Here is a 21,404-nt window from a genome sequence, read left to right as displayed (position 1 = left end):
CCATTGCTCCAGTACTACTTACAGTAGTACACTGTTAATATACATCATGCATCACATTCTTTCATCAACAGACATACGTTCAGCAGTTCCAGCCTTGTCGCTGGCTAATACAAGTGCTGCAAGAGAGCACCTTGTGCTAAAACCCGAAACTAAGAATAGATGAGCACAAACTGGCTCTGGTAATTCCTGTCTTTGAAGCCCAGCTGATAGAAGCTATGAATCATGTGTGCCCACTTCATACAAGACCCTGCTTCACTCCTTTCTATTTTACTTCACAACATTATGACACTATGCTCCATTCACCTATATTGCCATTACATTGACAACAATCCACTCTCATGGCTGCCATCCCAACATCAAATTTTCCCATACATATTTATAGACACCCTTTTGGACATATGCATTGTATCATAAAGGCATCTTCATAAGTAGGCATATACATAACTTCCTTACCATCTACATTTTTTTTTTATCCAATATAATGCTTCACAATTTTCTTTCTCTATGCATCTTTCACCTCACACTAACTTGAGTTTGCAGGAAATACATTACTTTCCATCTAAGATGAGGACTTTTGTAATTTCAAATATTGTAATAGCTAGATAATCAATGAGAATTTACATTTCCTGCATTAGATTAGAATGTATAAGCATATATATCTTCTAGAAGTGCTTGTTTCATGCCATTTCTCACTCTTATCTCAAAAATTCACAAATGGTAACACGAATGGCACGTGCACCATTTAGTAAAAGGTAATTGATACTAATTTGATGATCCACATCAATGGCCATAGTCAGGGTGTGGACAAAACTTAGCATTTTTTATCTTTTGCAAAATAACACTGGATCCACACTAGATCCATTTTCAAAATCCATCATATTTTCCTTAAAATATTTTTTTCTTTTATCAGAATTTAACTTAAAATTAACTCAAAATATATACCAATGGCCATAGTCAGGGTATATTGAGGGTTAATTTCATTTTAAATTCTATAAAAGCACCAAAAGGGTATTTTATCCTTCATTTGAATTTAGATTTGACTATCATATAATACATTCAATGACCATAGTCAGGAGTGTATTATATCATTAGTCTTGTTTAAATTCATTTGAAGAATGAAATATAATTTTTAAAACCCAATTTCAAACTTATTCAAATTCATTCATCATACAGGATTGAATTGCATCATATTTTCAAAATTTACTTCTCAAAATTCCAAATGATTCTTCTTCTCCATTTCTCAGATCAGATCTTATTCAAATCCAATTCTATTTCATTTCAAGATTCAAAAATTCAAATTCAAAGTCCAATTCGACTTTGAAATTCCAAAATCATTTCATATTCAAAACTTCAAAATTCCAACTCAATTCGAAATTCAAATTCAAAGTTCAATTTAACTTTGAAGTTTCTGATTCATCTTCAAAATTCAAAAATCAAGTTCACCTCCTTTATCTTCAATCAAAGTTTGGATTTGAATCTCAAAACTTAAACTTTGGGTTTCTAAATCCCAGATCCATCTTTAAAAGTCCTATTTAGACTTTTCAAAACCCAAATCCAAAGTTAAATCTTAAACTTGGATCCAGATTTTCAAGTATAAACTCCATTCCACTTTGGATCTCAGATCACAGATTCAAATTCCATTTAGGATCCAGAATCCAATTATACCTTGGATCTCAGATTCAGATCCAAATTCCACTTAGGATCTAGATCCCCATTCTACTTTGGATCTCAGACTTCAGATCCAATTCCATTTTAGGATCCCAAAAATCCAATCTAATCTTGGATCTCAAATTGAAGATCCGAAATCCATTTAGGATCCAGAATCTAACTTTACTTTGGATCTCAAACTTCAAATCCAATTCTATCTTAGGATTCAGAGTCCAAACTCTATCTTGGATCTCAGATTTCAGATCTAAATACCTTCTTGGATTCCAAATCTTGAATCCGATTCCGTTCAAAATTCCAAAACCAAATTCCACTTTAAATCCAATTCTTAAAACCCATTCCTATTCATTCCAGATTTCAAATCAAGTTCCATTTCAGATCTTAAATTCAGAATTCAACTTTGAAACTCTATTCAGAATCCAGATATTAGATTCAGATTTCATCTTGAAAATCCAACTTTTAAATCAAATTCCATTTCTTAAAGTTATTCAGATTTCCCAATTCCATCTTTTTCTTCTGATTCAATTCCATGTCTATTTTTTCATTTAAAGTCCATTTATGACTTTGAAAATTTCATTTCTTCTCTTTTATCTCCAAACTTCAAAATCACTTTCCAAAATCCAGATTTATTTTCCCGAGCTCTTGATTATTCTAAAAACTTAGAACTTTAATCTTAAGTTCTAAGTTAAAAATCATTTCTTCACTTTATCAGATTCATCTCATAAACACTTGGGAATTCTTCAAAATATTTTTCAAAAAGAGCATACATTTTTGCATTTGCACAAGCATGATTCTTTGTGCATTTAGACTTAGGATAAATTCTTAGATAAATTTTTAGCAAAGCAAAAGGCATTAATTCGACCCTTGGTTCGATTACCCCTGGTAAAGGCGCCAGGAACGGTCGAACCTCGTACCGACGAGCGGATCCCGTCTCCCAGTTTTCCCGCAAATATTTAAAAAACAGAGGCGAGTTATTTCAAAATTCTTCAAAATTAAGGTCAAGTGAGACCCGCAAAAGAGTTTCTCTTCTCTTCTCTCTTTCTTTCCGTCTTTTATCTTTCTCCCTTCAAAAAGGAGGAAAATAAGAGGTTGGAAAGGAAAAGAGAAGGAAGAGAGAGAATATTACGAGAGGAAAAATTTGCGATGATCACAAATCCCTGAGATAAAAGAAGGATCAGAACATCTCCAAGATGAAGGAGTTTGTGACGTACCCTTCCCCGAAAAAAGAGAGAAAAGTCAGGACATCTCCAAAATGAAGGATGATGTAAAAAGCCCGGAAAGCCCAATGACTCAAAAAGAGTGCAAAAAGATCATCATGGGAAAACACCCAGATATCAAACTGTCAAAGTTGCCAGAAGTCATCTTTTCTCATGTGAAATTCTTTTATCAATATCTCTTCATTACTTGCTTGTATGAAATTAAGAATATTTCTTCTACTTCTCATATCAGGGAAATGGATAAAGAAAATCATCAGCGCTAAAAATTTGAATCTGACTCTTAGAACTGAGGAGTTAACCTCATTTGGAGGAAATACTCTAGGTAAAAGAGGAAATATCTTTTGCACGTACGTGCACATTTCCAAGCATTTGAATCAGCTATAATTTTATTTTATTGGCAAAACTTTCTAGCTATTCCAAGAATGAAATAAACATTCAATATCCATTTTTGATGCAACCTAGCGTTGTTTATATTTCCCAAAAAGAGTTGCCTCCGAAGGAAGTATCTCTTCCTGTCCCATCACGGTTTTCTCATTAAAGAATTCCCTATGGACGACCCACTCAGGTTAAGGGTCAAACCTGAACCATCTGCGAAAGATCATTTGATTTCAAAAGCTATTTCAGTCTCAGCAATGAGACGCCCAATTTCTTCCCCTTTTCAAAGCTTTAGGGAACCCTATATTTCTCCTTTCGCAAAAAAAAAAAAAAAAAACCTTTTAGATTTGTTCATCCAAATTCCGAAGGTCTCATCATGCTTTCTCCATTTTTGAGAAACCTCTATGGTAGATTTCCCCCACTCAGGATAAGGGTCAAACCTGAACCATCTGCGAAAGATCATTTGATTTCAAAAGCTATTTCAATCTCAGCAATGAGACGCCCAATTTCTTCCCCTTTTCAAAGCTTTAGGGAACCCTATATTTCTCCTTTCGCAAAAAAAAAAAAACTTTCGGATTTGTTCGTCCAAATTTCGAAGGTCCCATCATGCTTTCTCCATTTTTGAGAAACCTGTATGGTAGATTTCCCCCACTCAGGATAAGGGTCAAACGTGAACCATCTGCAAAAGATCATTTGATTTCAAAAGCTATTTCAGTCTCAGCAATGAGACGCCCAATTTCTTCCCCTTTTCAAAGCTTTAGGGAACCCTATATTTCTCCTTTCGCAAAAAAAAAAAAAAAAAAAAAAACCTTTCGGATTTGTTCGTCCAAATTCCGAAGGTCCCATTTTGGTTTCTCCATTTTGAGAAATCCGTATGGTAGATTCCCCCGCTCAGGATAAGGGTCAAACCTGAACCTTCTGCGAAAGATCATTTGATTTCAAAAGCTATTTCAGTCTTAGCAATGAGACGCCCAATTTCTTCCCCTTTTCGAAGCTTTAGGGAACCCTATATTTTCGCCTTTCGCAAAACCCCTTTCGGATTTGTTCATCCAAATTCCGAAGGTCCCATCATGCTTTCTCCATTTTTGAGAAATCTGTATGGTAGATTTTCCCGACTCAGGATAAGGGTCAAACCTGAACCCCCTGCGAGAGGTCATAGATTTCAAAAGCTATTTAAGTCTCAACAATGAGGCGCCCAATTTCTTCCCCTTTTCAAAGCTTTAGGGAACCCTATATTTTCCTCCTCTCGTAAAAACCCCTTTCGGATTTGTTCGTCCAAGTTATGAAGGTCCCATCGTGTTTTCTCTATTTAAGAAATCCGTATGGTAGATTTCCCCCACTCAGGTTAAGGGTCAAACCTGAACCATCTGCGAGAGGTCATTTACTTCAAAAGCTATTTCAGTCTCAGCGATGAGATGCCCAATTCCTTCCCCTTTTCAAAGCTTTAGGAAACCCTATATTTTTCTCCTCTCGTAAAACCCCTTTTGGATTTGTTCGTCCAAGTTTCGAAGGTCCCATTATGGTTTCTCCATTTGAGAAACCCGTATTGTAGATTTCCTATCCAGACTAAGAGTTAACCCGGAACCTCGCTTCGCGAGGTATCTTCCTTTCAGGTTTGGGTTAAACCTGAGACTCGTTCCAATGAGATTCCTTGTTCTAACGAGATGTTTCCTTCCAATCCCATCATAGTTCTTCCCATCAAGGAATTCATGCTTCATATATCCATACAGGATAGAATCCCACTTGAGCTTCATTTTACGAGGCATTCTCCAAAAATGTCCCATCAAGATTCTCTTGTATTCCTTTCCTCATTCAGTTCATTTTTGATATATTTTTGTCTCATCCAGGTTAAGGGCTAAACCTGAATCATTCCAATAAGAGTATCTTGTCTCACCCATGAGACCTGATCAAATTTCTCATTTCCCACCATTTCGGGATTTTCATCCAAAAGTCCCGTCACGATTTCCTCATTTCTATTACTTGATTACATCATCTTTGAGGATTTTGTCCCCCCAAAACCATTCAGGATAAGGTTCTAAGCCTGAGAAGCCATATTTTCAAAATTAATTCTTCCACACCCAGTTCAGATCTGCTGACTGGGGCATTTTCAAAATTTGGAGTGTTATCTTTGCCACTAAGCACGGCTTCCAACCGGCTTAGTAGCAAAGAGGGGCATCTGTGAACACCCCAAATTTTTCAAAGATTTGTAAAAATGACCTTTTTGCCCCTAACCCCATTTTCTGAGAAAATCAAAGCGATTTCAAAGCTGAATTTCAGTCATTCTTCAAATTTTCTGAATTAAATTCCATATTGGTATATTCAAAATTAATTTCAGATCTGAATCCAGGACTTTAAATCCATACTTTCTCAAAATTCGGATCCAAACCCATTTTCTGAAGAGATTTTTCTCAAAAATCGCCTTGAGTTCTCAGAAAAACTCCCTTTTGTAAATATTTTACAAAAATACAAAAAAAAATAGTTTTAATCTTTGTTTTCTCGCAAATCTTAGGATTTTTACTTAAAAATACAAAAAATGGAAAGATAACGCAAAAACCAAAAAAAATGGAAAAATTCAAGGAAAAACTAATAAGTTTAAACTTTTAAAAATCAATTTTTTTTGCTAAAAACCTCGGGAGCCCCTTTTTTTGTAAAAACTTGAAAATCAAAGGGGGGACTTTTGCAAAACCCACTTTTAGGGTTTTCCTTCGTAAGGAAGAAAAGAAAAAAGAGCCGCCCCCTCCATGCTCTCTTCTCCTTTACCAATCGTCTTCCCCCTCTTCCGCCCATCCTCCTCAGGGCTCTCCTCTGCCTTCCATCACCAACAGACTCACGAACCTTCCTCTCCTTCCTTAAAAGGAGGCACGCAGGGCTCCTTCATCCCATCCGTTATCACCCTACCATCGCACCCTTCTCTTCGGAACATCCGCTTTTACCCTTCCCCTTTCTGCTTCTTCACGATTTCTTTTCCCCCTTGCTCTTTCCTTCAATCCATTAACTCCATCGATCATCGATCATTCAACATCCGTTAGCCTCTTCACCCTGCACCTCCCGCCTTCTTCAACCTTTCTCCCTTTCACGAATACACGTCCCCTCTCTTTGGTACCTCCTGCAAGTCGATAAAGGGGTCCATCTCATCGCTATCAAGGGAGAAATATTGAAAATCCATCGATCTGCTCCCTCCTCCCGATCCAAGTTTAGCCACGAAGAAGGCCGATTATACCAACGCAGATCCAAAAGAGACATTGCCTTCTTTCGATCAATCTGCAGCAGGTACCCTTCCTCCCCTTTTCATTTTCGGTAAGCATCTCGTTCCCTTTATTTTTTTTTTTTATTTTTTTTTTTTTGCATTTCTCAGTTTCTATTTCTTTTCTTTTTCTATTTTTTCTTTTGTTTGTTGTTCTTCTTCTTCTTTTCTTTTCTTTCGTTTATATTGTAAGGCACAACAGGTGGGAATCGACTTGCATATAGCCGGATCGACCCACCTGTCGCTATAGCAATGGAACCTTGATTCCAACACTTGTTCTACTTCCTTTAACAAATCATCCTTCGTTCAAGCGATTTGGATATTGATTGATTCGGCATATCCCTATATTTAGATCTCCTTTTCCCCCCTTTTTTTTTATTTTTTCTTTTCTTTTTCTTCATTCTATATTTTCCCTCTGCCTCTATATTTTTTTTTTTAGATTCCTGATTTATGTTTGATCGCTTGTTTCGGCATACATTTGGTCATCTCGCCAATCGTCATTTGCTGCAATGTAAAGAAGATATAGTGCGCCATCGCCGTGAGATTGGAGGAATTTTATTGTGTTTTCAATACTCTTGTTTATGGTAACAACATCGTTTCTGCTGATACGCCAATTTTGACTGTTGTGGTTGGGTTGTTATTATAGTAGATTAATTTCAGATGCATATCATGCAGTCTTAGTTGGTTTCCTTGGATTGCATGACCTGTTCATGATATATCTTGGCATTAAATCGGCATCATTTGAACTATATGTTCATTGTATTCACGCATCTTAAGCATTATATATTCATCTCATTGTGTTTTGTATTGATCATTCATCCTTTTATTAGTTGTTCTGACTTCATCGTTTGTTCCCTGTATTGTCTTCATGATATTTTAGGTTTATATCCTGCAATATGTGTCGATCCCTTGATCGAACCTTGGTCCTTCGAAGCTTCTGCCAGCCCTATATCTTGTTTTATGGCATTGGATCACCTGAGGTCTTCATTTCAGTAGAGTTCTAGCGTGTCTTTATCATATCACCCATGCTCAAATGATTCATTCATGCCCCCCATTAGTCTGGTCTTAATGTCTGAGCGTTGGTATCTGTGTGTGTTGGTCTAGTGTAGCATTACCCAGTATCATCTAGATATAACCAGCTTAAGAAATGGATTAGAGTTTTTCGTGAAGGGTTTTCTTAGTTGATAATTTCAAGAGCCAAGGATCTTGTGTTGCTCATGATGTTCCTGATTTCTCAACTCGGGCTTCTCAAGGTGGATATGAGGTCTTCAGCTGGACCTGCTTGACAGGAGGTCATGGACAAATGCTTTGTGACATCTGTAATAACTAACTGGTGTTAACCTTTGGTGCCAACATATGTTTCTAACATCATGAATTTTATGATTGCAAGTTTAATGCTCATGTCTAATAGAGTCGATGTTTACATATTTCGATTCTTTTGGTGGTGTGATCCTTTTGAGTAATTTCCTAGTATTTTTTTTTTAATAAGGATGATATAGTCTAGGCTGTACTTGGTATGGAGATCGAAAATTTAAAAAAAAAAGGGGAGAAAAAGAAATAGAAACATTCAGAGGTATGATGTTTCAGGTGGTTCTTGTCTTATATTTGGCTTCTCTTAGCTCTCACAACTGTTTGAGGTTGGCTTTTTTTTTCTGTCTTTTAGTTTCTAATTATATGCTTCACTTAGATACAGATAGCCGGATATACCTGATCTTTGGCATCACCAGGCCCTCTAGAGTCATTCCAGCAAATTTGTGAGATCTTTAATAATTGGTAACACTGAATCCCTGTTCAAAAGCCTCTCATCCGGTTAATCCGGGATGATTGTGTGTAAACAGGGTTGGGCTAAAAGAAAAGGAGAGTTGAATATAATCATCCAGGAATTTACCAAAGTTACAAATATCATGAGCCGATCTGATTTGTTGTAGCAGCGGACCTAACTTAAAGCAAATGTGATCATCAGTCTGGGCTACTGTAATGGCAGGTCTGATTTGCTGGGAAAATAAATTTTGAATGGCAGGCTTGAGCTGCTGAAAGGAAAGGAAGGATTCTCTCTCCCTGATCTGCCATCTTCGAAGGCGGATACAACAGATTGTTATCTTTGAGCACAGTCGACCGTTCCGATCTGAAGCAAGGGTAAGTGGGCCTAAGGTATCTTGGTGAGCATTTTCTTCACTATATGTTGATCACGATGTGTGAATTGGTTTAAATGCCAAAGGCTTCCATTGGTTCAAGCTGTATATCTAATTACTCATTTTCCCCTCTTTTTAAAACCTATTGAAGCTCGTTTGATGCTACCATTTTCTGATTGAATGGTGGTGGGCAATCGGGTGTCTTAGTATATTGATTGCATGAGAAATTGGAGGCATATTTTTCTCTATTGTTGACGTGCCTGATTTAGGGTGCATACCTGAGTACATTTTTATTGTCTCATATTCTAGACCAATAGCAAATTTGGTCTCTTTTGCTTATCCTGCCAAAAGGGCTGATTCAGAGCATGTGCAGGACTGATAACAAATCCAAGTGTTTAGAGCAAAATTTACTGGACAGATACTTTGCCCCTTGCAAATTTGCTTCTGCATTTTCCCTTGTATAGGTCTGTCCATGTTGAACTCATTAGAATATTTGTAGGAGATATGCTGTACCTGATTGTGTCTAGTATCTATTGTGTTTTCAATACTCTTGTTTATGGTAACAACATCGTTTCTGCTGATACGCCAATTTTGACTGCTGTGGTTGGGTTGTTATTACAGTAGATTAATTTCAGATGCATATCATGCAGTCTTAGTTGGTTTCCTTGGATTGCATGACCTGTTCATGATATATCTTGGCATTAAATCGGCATCATTTGAACTATATGTTCATTGTATTCACGCATCTTAAGCATTATATATTCATCTCATTGTGTTTTGTATTCATCATTCATCCTTTTATTAGTTGTTCTGACTTCATCGTTTGTTCCCTGTATTGTCTTCACGATATTTTAGGTTTATATCCTGCAATATGTGTCGATCCCTTGATCGAACCTTGGTCCTTCGAAGCTTCTGCCAGCCCTATATCTTGTTTTATGGCATTGGATCACCTGAGGTCTTCATTTCAGTAGAGTTCTAGCGTGTCTTTATCATATCACCCATGCTCAAATGATTCATTCATGCCCCCCCCCCTTAGTCTGGTCTTAATGTCTGAGCGTTAGTATCTGTGTGTGTTGGTCTAGTGTAGCATTACCCAGTATCATTCAGATACAACCAGCTTAAGAAATGGATTAGAGTTTTTCGTGAGGGGTTTTCTTAGTTGATAATTTCAAGAGCCAAGGATCTCGTGTTGCTCATGATGTTCCTGATTTCTCAACTCGGGCTTCTCAAGGTGGATATGAGGTCTTCAGCTGGACCTGCTTGACAGGAGGTCATGGACAAATGCTTTGTGACATCTGTAATAACTAACTGGTGTTAACCTTTGGTGCCAACATATGTTTCTAACATCATGAATTTTATGATTGCAAGTTTAATGCTCATGTCTAATAGAGTCGATGTTTACATAGTTTGATTCTTTTGGTGGTGTGATCCTTTTGAGTAATTTCCTAGTATTTTTTTTTTAATAAGGATGATATAGTCTAGGTTGTACTTGGTATGGAGATCGAAAATTTAAAAAAAAAAGGGGAGAAAAAGAAATAGAAACATTCAGAGGTATGATGTTTTAGGTGGTTCTTGTCTTATATTTGGCTTCTCTTAGCTCTCACAACTGTTTGAGGTTGGCTTTTTTTTTTCTGTCTTTTAGTTCCTAATTATATGCTTCACTTAGATACATATAGCCGGATATACCTGATCTTTGGCATCACCAGGCCCTCTAGAGTCATTCCAGCAAATTTGTGAGATCTTTAATAACTGGTAACACCGAATCCCTGTTCAAAAGCCTCTCATCCGATTAATCCGGGATGATTGTGTGTAAACAGGGTTGGGATAAAAGAAAAGGAGAGTTGAATATAATCATCCAGGAATTTACCAAAGTTACAAATATCATGAGCCGATCTGATTTGCTGTAGCAGCGGACCTAACTTAAAGCAAATGTGATCATCAGTCTGGGCTACTGTAATGGCAGGTCTGATTTGCTGGGAAAATAAATTTTGAATGGCAGGCTTGAGCTGCTGAAAGGAAAGGAAGGATTCTCTCTCCCTGATCTGCCATCTTCGAAGGCGGATACAACAGATTGTTATCTTCGAGCACAGTCGACCGTTCCGATCTGAAGCAAGGGTAAGTGGGCCTAAGGTATTTTGGTGAGCATTTTCTTCACTATATGTTGATCACGATGTGTGAATTGGTTTAAATGCCAAAGGCTTCCATTGGTTCAAGCTGTATATCTAATTACTCATTTCCCCCTCTTTTTAAAACCTATTGAAGCTCGTTTGATGCTACCATTTTCTGATTGAATGGTGGTGGGCAATTGGGTGTCTTAGTATATTGATTGCATGAGAAATTGGAGACATATTTTTCTCTATTGTTGACGTGCCTGATTTAGGGTGCATACCTGGGTACATTTTTATTGTCTCATATTCTAGACCAATAGCAAATTTGGTCTCTTTTGCTCATCCTGCCAAAAGGGCTGATTCAGAGCATGTGCAGGACTGATAACAAGTCCAAGTGTTTAGAGCAAAACTTACTGGACAGATACTTTGCCCCTTGCAAATTTGCTTCTGCATTTTCCCTTGTATAGGTCTGTCCATGTTAAACTCATTAGAATATTTGTAGGAGATATGCTGTACCTGATTGTGTCCAATTTTTCTGCTTGGAATCAAGGCAGCCAATGATCATTGCCCTGGTTCATCCCCCGTTCAAATTTTTGTCTAAATTCGTTACTGAACTAACTCTGTTGGCTTTCTATTTTATCAGGTTATCATATCTCACCTGTGTGCATTTCCACCACATTTTTTTTTATTTATAAAATATACGGCTGCCACCCACAATGGTGCCGGTGCATTACTGTGATGCTTCTTTTGCATTTACGCCACTAAGTTCTTGATCAACTGCACGAATTTGAGAAGTTCTGGAAGTCATGGGCTTGGCACGTGAAAACTTATGATCAAGTGTAGTGACATCTGTTCAGATTCTTGGGAATCTTGTAAATTTGTTAAATATAAGGGACACTGAGATGAGTTGGAAAGTATTATTACCTTGAGTGGAATTGTCTAGTATCTATGTTTGTTTTAATAAATTCGAGTTGATTCATTGTATATGGTTTAGTTTTCTTGTAGTATCGGCAGATATTTTACTTAGGAAGACTGATGTAGAAGAGAAAAGATCTAAAGCACAAAAGGAGCCTAAAGTTCTTCTTCAGTACACCAGAAAGGCCACTGAAAGGCTGATATATTTGAAAAGAACTTTTACCCAGCTTGAGGGCGTCATGGCTGGATACGAGGCTCGTAAACAACATTGGTAGATCAACTTGCCGATAATGGTCTCCAAAGGACAACAATATACAACAACATTCCAATTATAAGGTACATCCTGTTGTTTTTGTAGATATCTTGTTTTTACCATTAGTGACCTTGACAGTTTGTGGGCTGCATAAATGATGCACTAGAAACAAAGATTTTACAGAATTGGTCCTGTTGCTGGATATGCTCACATACTGCTATAATTCTTTGATGATTCGAAATACATAGAAAATGTTAATGTTTTTTTCTGGATTAGGATTCTGTTATTTCAAATCAAGTGTAATAGCTAGATTATAAATTAGAAATTTACATTTTCAGTCTTAGATTAGAATGTATGAGCATACATACTTGCTAGAAATACTTATTTCATATCATTTTTCTCCTTTATTGTAAAATTTCACAAATGGGCACACAAATGGCACGTGCACCATTTCGTAAGAGGTAAATCAATCCTAAGTTAATGATTTACATCAATGGCCATAGTCAGGATGTAAACAAAATTTAGGATTTTTATCTTTTACGAAATAACACTAGATCTACACTGGATCCGTTTTCAAAATTCATCATATTTTCCTTAAATGTTTTCTCCTTTTATCAGAATTTAAATTAAAATTAACTCAAAATATATACCAATGGCCATAGTCAGGGTATATTGAGAGTTAATTTCATTTTAAATTCTATAAAAGCACCAAATGTATTTTATTCTTCTCTTGAATTTAAATATAGATTATTATATAATACATTCAATGACCATAGTCAAGGATGTATTATATCTTCAATCTTATTTTAAATTTATTTTAAGAATGAAATAACTTTTCAAAATTCAATTTCAAAATCTTTAAATTCATTCATCATTTAGGATAGAATTGCATCATATTTTTCAAAATTCTCTTCCAAAATCCAAGTAATCTCAAATATCTTTCTTCAATCTCTATTTTAATTCATTCTTCTATCTTATTTCAAAGATTTAGATTTCAATTTCAAAGTCCGTTTTGACTTTGAAATTTCAAAGTTCAATCTTTATAAACTCAAATCAATATCCCAACTTCAAAAGTTCAATTTAACTTTGAAGTTATCTTCTAATTCAAAGTCAAGTTCATTTTTTTCTCATCTTCAAATTCGAAATCAAAGTTTGAGATTGATTCTAAACTTTAAATTCAAATCTGGGTTTTCAAAAACCCAGATTCATCTTCAAAGGGTCCATTTGGACTTTCAAAATCCAAATCCAAAAGTTAAGACCCAATCTCACTTTGGATTCCAGATCTTGGATCCAGTTCCACCTTTAGGATCCAGAACCTAATTCTACTTTGGATCTTAGACTCCAGATCCAAATCCATTTTAGGGTCCAGAACCCAATTCTACTTTGGATCTCAGACTTCAGATCCAATTCCATTTTAGGATCCAGAATCCAGTTCTACATTGGATCTTAGACTTCAGATCCAAATTCCATTTTAGGATCCAGAACTCAAACTTCCATCTTGGATCTTAGACTTAAGATCCAAATTCCATTTTAGGATCCAGAACTCAAACTTCCATCTTGGATCTCAGACTTCAGATCCAAATTCCATTTTAGGATCCAGAACTCAAACTTCCATCTTGGATCTCAGACTTCAGATCAAAATCCATTTTAGGATCCAGAATTCAATTCCATCTTGGATCTCAGATCCAAAATCCCTTTCAAATTTTGGATCCAATTCAGATTTCAGATTCAAAGATCCAGACTTTGGATTTGAATTCCATCTTGAAATCCGGATTTCAAATCAAGTTCTATTTTCAATTCCAACTTTCAAAACCAATTCTATTTCATTTCCAGATTTCAAATCCAATTCCATCTACAGATCACATCTGAATTTCTTAAATTCACCTCTATTTTTAAACACCATTTGGATTTCTCAGATCCATTCTAAATTTCAAACTTCAAAATCTAAAGTCAATTCCATCTCAAGTATTCATTTCCTTTCCTAAATTCAAGTTCAAAATTCAAAGTCTATTTCCGACTTTGAAACTTCATTTTCCTTTCATTTCAAAGCTTCAAATCATTCTTTCTCAAAATCAAGATTTATTCTTCCAACTCTGATTTACTTCACAGACTTAGAACTTCTCTGATCTATCTCAAGTTCTAAGTTAGATTCAATCATCTCCTCACTCCCTTATCAAGTTCATCTCAGAATACTTGGAAATTTTCAAAAACATCTTTCAAAAAGAGCATGCATCCTTGCATTGCACAAGCATGATTCTTTGTGCATTTAGATCTTTAGGATAAATTCTTAGATAATATTTAGGCAAAGCAAAAGGCATAAATTCGATCCTTGGTTCGATTACCCCTGGTAAAGGCGCCAGGAACGGTCGAACCTCGTACCGACGAGCGAATCCTGTCTCTCCATTTTCCCGCAAATATTTTCAAAATGGAGGCGAGTTAAATTTCTAAATATTTTCAAATCAAGGTCAAGTGAGACCCCGCAAAAGAGTTTCTCTTCTCTCTCACTTTCTTTCTTTTCTCTTCTCTCTTTCTTTTCTTTCTTTTATTTCTCTCCCTTCAAAAAGGAGGAAATAGAGGTTAGAAAAGGAAAAGAGAAGGAAGAGAGAAAAACCACAAGAGAGGAAAATTTTTGCGATGATCACAGACTCCCTCCTACACCACGAGCTTGGTTCACCCTTCCTTCTCTTCCGTTTTGGCACGCAACGAAGGTGAGCTACCTTTCCATATATTTTCATACTTGTGAACTTCGTGGAGCATGCTTTCATGTATTTTACATTATGCAATGTAATGGTATAGTGGTTTGAGGCCATTTTATATTTCTTGCATTTTCCCCTTATTTCATTGCATTTTCTTACATTTTTGGCTTGATGCGTGGTAGCCCACGGTTCTGCTCTGCTATGGCAGTGAATCCGGGCTACCATGGGGTTGTTCTTTTGGCAAGGAGGCTATAGATCAGCCCTACGCCCAACAACCTTACCCAGACGACCAGTGCTTCTTGGGTTCGGGTGCTCTTGGCCTGGGCTAGCCGAGGTCGAGCCAAGATGGTCCAGCACTATCTTCTTCCTTCTCCTTTCGGTTCAGTCTGGGTAGTGGTGTCTGGGCCCCTTTCAGTTCGGTTGGGGCCAATCCAGACTACTGGACGTGACCATCTTGTGGGTGACCCCCAGGCCGACCACCAATGGGTCAGCCTGGGTGCCTTCCTCCTTCCCTCTTTGGTTGGGCGTGACCCATAGCCGAGCCCACCAACTCGGGTTGCTGTGGGTCTGTTCTCTTGGGCCTGACATGGTCTAGACCGAATATGGTCCAGACCTGTCAGAGGCCCTTAGCCGAACTGGGTTCGGTTAAGGGCACTTTGCCCTCTTGCCAGCTAAGGCTGGTGCTCTTTTGGCCTGCTGCAACCACGTTGCAGCAGGTGGGCTGAAACCGGATGCAGGCAGGTAGGCCTGCGCCCCTCCGTTTGGTGGCGGTTGGGCCACATTTGGGGTCTGGACACTCGGTTCAGACCTTGCTCAGTTTGAGCATGCCCATTCATGGGTCTGGACCAGTCAGTCCAGACCTGGGCTGTTCTTGGTGGCTGAGCCACACTCGAGTCTGGATGCCCAGTCCAGACTTCGCTCAAGTCTGAACCAGCCTAGCGTGGGTCTGGACCAGTCAGTCCAGACCTGGACTGTCCTTCGTTGCCGAGACCCATGCCCGTGGTCTTTCCCTGGACCAAACCTACTCGGTCCAGGTGGATCGGCCCCTGCAACAGTGTTATGTTGGCGCAATTACAGCATTGTCCACTGCCTCCTTTTTGGTTCAGCAGTGCAGCCCAAACCGGGCCCTGTTGTGTGCATGTGGTGCCCCATGGCACCGAGTGTCTGGTAAGTAGGTGGGTCTGAATTGGACAGACTCCGACTCAGCAGTTGGGATTTTCTCCCACTCGTAGGAACCCTTTCGTTGCGCTTTTTAGCCTTGTTAGCGAGCCTCCGGGCTGCTGCTTTTGGGGCTGCATGTGAGCTTATGGCACGGGTTCCATTTACCCCGATACTTCCATAGAATTTGACTCGTCACGACGGGGACGAAGAATGCGCGATTGTCCAAAGCATATATATATATATATATGTATGTACGCATAAAGAAATGATAATCGATAGATACGCGTAGTGTGGTTTCACACTCGTACATTTCTTTCCCTTTTTCGATGTGGAATGCATAGTGTTCGCGATTGATATCATAACAAAGTATGCAATAAAATGAGATAAGGCTTTTGTGTAATTAAGAAGCTTATGTTATAGGTTGAACCGTAACACTTAGCTTGAAATGGTGTATTTGCAGTGTTGTTTCTGTCGCACACTTTAGCATGAGAGCAAGTGCATAAATGAATGCATGCATTTGTTCATATCTGTGGGGCACGAATCACTTTGACTCTCAATGCGTCCCGTTTGTGCAAGGGGACTAGAAGCACTTGGTATGATTATAATGGTCTTATGAGACTTCGCGAATGTTGGATATTCCTTGGAGAGCGTTGTGTGGGCGATGGCCCCATATCGTGAGTCGAGCTCACCAATGTTAGAGACACACAGTCTTACATGTCCTTACACATTTCATACTTTCGTTTCTAGAAATGCCTTACTGGGCAAAATGTTTCTAATTGTCTCATCTTGATGCTCGTTGCTTTGTATCGTCACATTGCTAGTTCTCGTACTTGTTGCACTATGCGCATATATGCTCACTTACACCTGTGCTTGGAATGCATAGTCCTGACTGTTCCATTATGTCAGTCGTAGTTCTGCTTAATTGTCTCATCACAATGCATGTAACCTTATATTGTTTGCTTGCATAATTCACTTAATTGCATTAGAAAGCATGTTATTACTAGTTGTCATCACTTACTGCTCCGCCTTCAGTTTGCTTACTGTCTTTATACTTGCTGATGTTATATCTGTGAAATCATGGTGAATGAATAAAAATGTTACGTGTTGCATGATAGCCTTGCTTCTGATTTACACAACTGCTATATTGTGATTGGTTTATCTCACCAGCTCGCAAGAGTACTGACCCTGTTTTATGGGGATACAGGTGTTTGCTTATAGGTGTGCGATGGAGCTCGATGTGAGGCGGAAGACATGAACCCACACTTCTAGAACGTCAAAGATCTTGGCAGTGTTTTTGTAAAGGGAAGGATTGTATCATTTTGTAAAATGTAGTAATAAAAGATGTTTCATGTTTTTGTTGCCTCTCTGTGTGATCTGCCCAGAGTTTTCCACTTGTTTTCCCTTTCTGGTTTTTTCGCTTTGCGCATGCATTTCAAAAAAAAAAAAGTTTACCCTAAAATCTAGAGGATTTTCCAAGTCAGGAATTTTGGGGTGTTACAGCCTTTGATATTGGCGTTGTTCCAAGTAAGGATTGAATTCCAAATTCAACCTCACAAAGTGGCGGAAGTCTTTGCAATTCCTCAAGAAACACATCAGAAGACTCTTGCACCACTTGCAAACTCTCAAGGGACTGGATATTTGAATTTTCCACTAAGAGGCTTAATAGGAAGGCTACACAACCCTTCCTAAAGTATTTTTGTGCCTTTAGAGTTGATACGAGCCGTTTCTGTGGGACAGGTTTGGATAATCGGTATTCTACCTTAGGCAATCCCGGTCGAGATAGAATTACTCTGCCCTGGCGGCACAAAATCATAACATTGTTCTGGGCCAACCAATTCATTTCTAGAATGACATCGTATTGTACCATATCGATTAGGATGGCATCGGTAGGCAAGTGTTGCCCAGCTATCTCTATATCTAGGTTCTTCACACACCTGATACATTTGGTGCGTGAACCCAACGGATTGTATACCTCAATCATTTTATCAACCGGTTGCACCGAAGCGTGGAGTTGTTCAGTAAAATCATCAGAGATAAATGTATGAGTAGCACCACAATCAAACAAGACGTAAGTTGCATGTCCATTAATAGGTACGGTGCCTTTAATTAGGTCACCATTTTTGAATTGTTCAGACGTTACAGTGTATACACGACCTGCAACAGGCCTTTGTTCTACTTTAGGTGGTGGTTGTTAGAACAGAGGGCATTGTGACACTTGTCGAGGGGGTCCGGCAGATCCGGTATTCCTCCTTTGCTCATCCGCAAGCTTCTTACTACACTGTCTCGCAATGTGGCCCATTTTGCCATAATAAAAGAAACCATCTGTGTCACGAGGACACGGTTGTAAACACCCCAAATTTTCACTCACCTTCTTGACATTTCCACCAATCATCACATTTCGGTTCTCCGGAACCAATGAAGGGCAAAATGGTCATTTTCCAAGATTAAACCTTGCAGAAAGTCCTAAATTCCATTCTCAAGTCTCAAAACTTCTCTATTTAGACTCAGAGACACCTTCAAATTGCAAATCCTCAAAATCTCATGCTTAACCAGAAGTCAGAATTTTCAAATTCAAATTCAGAGTGGCGATCTTGTAGAACCTGTCTTTGCATAGCATTGCATGAGCATTTCATATCATTTCACTACACAGCATGTCATTTTGAGATCCAGAACTCCTGATTTTCAAAATTGTCAATCCAGATTTGATTTCTAAACTTTTCAAAATAGATTTTAAAACCCAGGGTTTTCAAAATTATCAATTCTTCCCATTTTACCCCCAGGACCCCGAATTACGAAAAGTTTTTCTCAAGAAAACAATCTGGATGAGTTTGACATTTTCAAAATTTCGTCAGTTGAAAAGAGGGGGACACAATTTCAAAGTGCATAAGACCTTATTTCAAATTTTTACAAAAAGGCTCCGAATTTTCCTACTTCTTTCAAAATTTTGCCCTGAAAAACCAATTATTTTTAAGTTTTGAAATCAAACCAAAATTCACTTCGTGTTTTCCAAAATTAGCCTATTATTGTGAAGATTCCAAAATATCTCATTTGGCTTTTATTTCAAATAAGTGACGTGGGACCCGCCTCGAGGTGGGGTCACACTCGAATTCTCAAAAATCTCTCCTATTTTCAAAACAGTGCCCACCCAGAAGTGGCACCGATTTATAAAATCCTTTTATTTTGATTTAAATTTTGATAAAATAATTAGTGGACCCACGTAGGTGGCGCCCCACTAAGGCTCCTTGCCAAGAAAAGCAAAATTTTATTTATTTTTTATTTATTTATTTTTTATCTCACAAAGTTTTCAAATTCAGTTGAGGTGGCATCACCAAAACAAAATCCATTTTCTTACTCATCTTTTTATTACTTTATCTTTATTACTTTTCAGCCCCAAAATGGAGCCACCGTGAAAACCCAACCAAAAACTTCACTTTACCTAATTTTTTTTTTTTTAAAATATACTTCTGGAGAAAAGGAGCCCCCCCCCCCCCCCCCCTTTTTCAAATGGCGACATTTTTGAAAACTTTCAAAAGTTAGTTTTTCTAAAACTTATCAAAAAATCTTTCACAAAGGAGCCCGAGCTTTGGGCTGAAAGGGCGGAACATTTTTTTAAAAAGGGGGCTTAGGCCACCCGAAAGGAGGAGGGACTTTGGCTTTTCCCCTAACTCTTCAGCATTCCCCCTTTCATCTCTTTCCCTCTCGATCAGCAGGAGGCTGACCCCAAGGACGATTCCAGCTCTCCCCTGTTCACGAGCTCCTGTTCTCATCTCTTTCAATCCACCAACAGGAGACCATCCGTATCTTCAGCTCAGCAGCAGAGGCAGTCCAGCAACACGCCCCACAGGAAGACAAGCCTTCAACGATTGATATTCAAGGAATTTCGCATCTAATCCTAGAGGCTCAGCTCACCCTGTAAGAAGTGCCTCTTCAGCCTCTGCCAAATCAAGGTAAAGATCCTCTTCATCTCTGCATTGGTGTGAATTAGGCTTCACATTTGTGCCTTTCGCAAAGCAAGTCCATTGCAGCCGTTGATGTGGCTTGCACCTCGGTTTATCCTATGCTTTAAGAATCGATGAGGCTCCTCAATAGCGTCTTTTGATTCGGTTTAAAAGATCTTATGGTCCTAAAGTCATCATTTTCCTTAAAAACTGTTTGCAGGATTCACTCCAGCAGCCTGAACGTTTCAAGATAACCTCTCCATTACACTTCGTGATTTGCATTTTGTTCTGTGTTCATTTTGGATGTCAGTTTTGTAGATTTTTTTTTGTTAAACAGCATTTCAGTTTTAAGCCGTAGTATTCTTCCCAATTTTACATGATTCGTTTGTTTCCTTATGTGGTTTTTGCTCAACATTAATTTCAAAACTCCCTGCATGTCATGGCTCAAACGATGGTCCAGTGGGACTCATCGTACAACAATAGATGCCATTAACCAAGGCATTACAATTGAATCCTTTTGCTAAAATCTTTTCTTTTCCCTTCTTTCTTCTTCTGTTTTTTTATTTTTTTATTTTTATTTTTTTTTTATTTAATTCCTGTTTTAGCATATACAGCATCTCCACCATTTTCATCTTACTGTATTGGGGTTGAGATCATTCACCTTTATTGAGTACCATTTCCCTCTTGACGGCATAATAAGTATCTGTGTTGGTTTGTTTTTTTTTGCAAAATGTATGCCTAGTTATGAAATTTCTCATATTTCATCGTAAGCTAACCTCCTGTATATATTTTTTTTTACTCATGCTTATTGCTGAATCAGAGATGCCCAGCTAGTACCTGGCTGGACACAGAGTGTTTTATTACAGTGATTTCAAACTCACGATACTTAAATGTCCGCATCTGTAGTTTGTGCTTGTTGGAGGCATCTCTTAATGAGTTTATCGTGTCTTTTCTGCTTCAATACTTATTTTCTCTTTCTTGATCTGCAAGATGAGCTTCATTATTTAGGATGATATTACATTGCAGCTGATAAGACCATATGGCCGATAATGGTAATCATCATCTGTGTGAACAATGGTGTTTGGTGAATGAATGGTAGAAGGGTATAGTCATACTGTTGCCACATATGTATATCAACTTTTGAGTTGCTGAGTTCTGCTGTGTGTCAGTTGTCAGCTGATTTGTATGTAAATTCTTTTCAGCATATCTTGTCAGAGGTACCTATTTCATTCATTAGAAGTAATTCCCACATGCCATTGTGACCCTGTAACAGCTGCAACCTTGCCTCTGCACCTTTATACAATGGTAGTCTACCTTAAGGTTTTCCATCCCCCCTTAGTATTTGTAATGTCACTTGTACTGATGAATAACCACAACCTCTCCTTTCCTTTGTACACCTTTCCTGTAACATACCTATCCAATGTTATCAGTATTTGAATGTCTGCCATTTAGAATCCAATTGAAATAGTGTTAGATGTGATGTTCTAACTTGCTAACATAGGGGTCATTCTCGGTTCATTTGATTTATTGTGACTGGTATAAATGATCATCATTCATTATCATTTATATAATTCCTCAGATTCATCTAGGTTATCTCTATCCATAAATTAGGTCGTATATTAACTATATCTATACAGGTGCTCAAGTTACATATGCAGCCTCCACCTCAATAGGATATATATATATACCTAGATCAAGCA

Source organism: Nuphar pumila, chromosome 1 (assembly GCF_984573655.1).
Source record: "Nuphar pumila chromosome 1, dmNupPumi1.hap1.1, whole genome shotgun sequence".
NCBI lineage: Eukaryota > Viridiplantae > Streptophyta > Magnoliopsida > Nymphaeales > Nymphaeaceae > Nuphar > Nuphar pumila.
Note: the sequence above shows the minus strand (reverse complement) of the source record.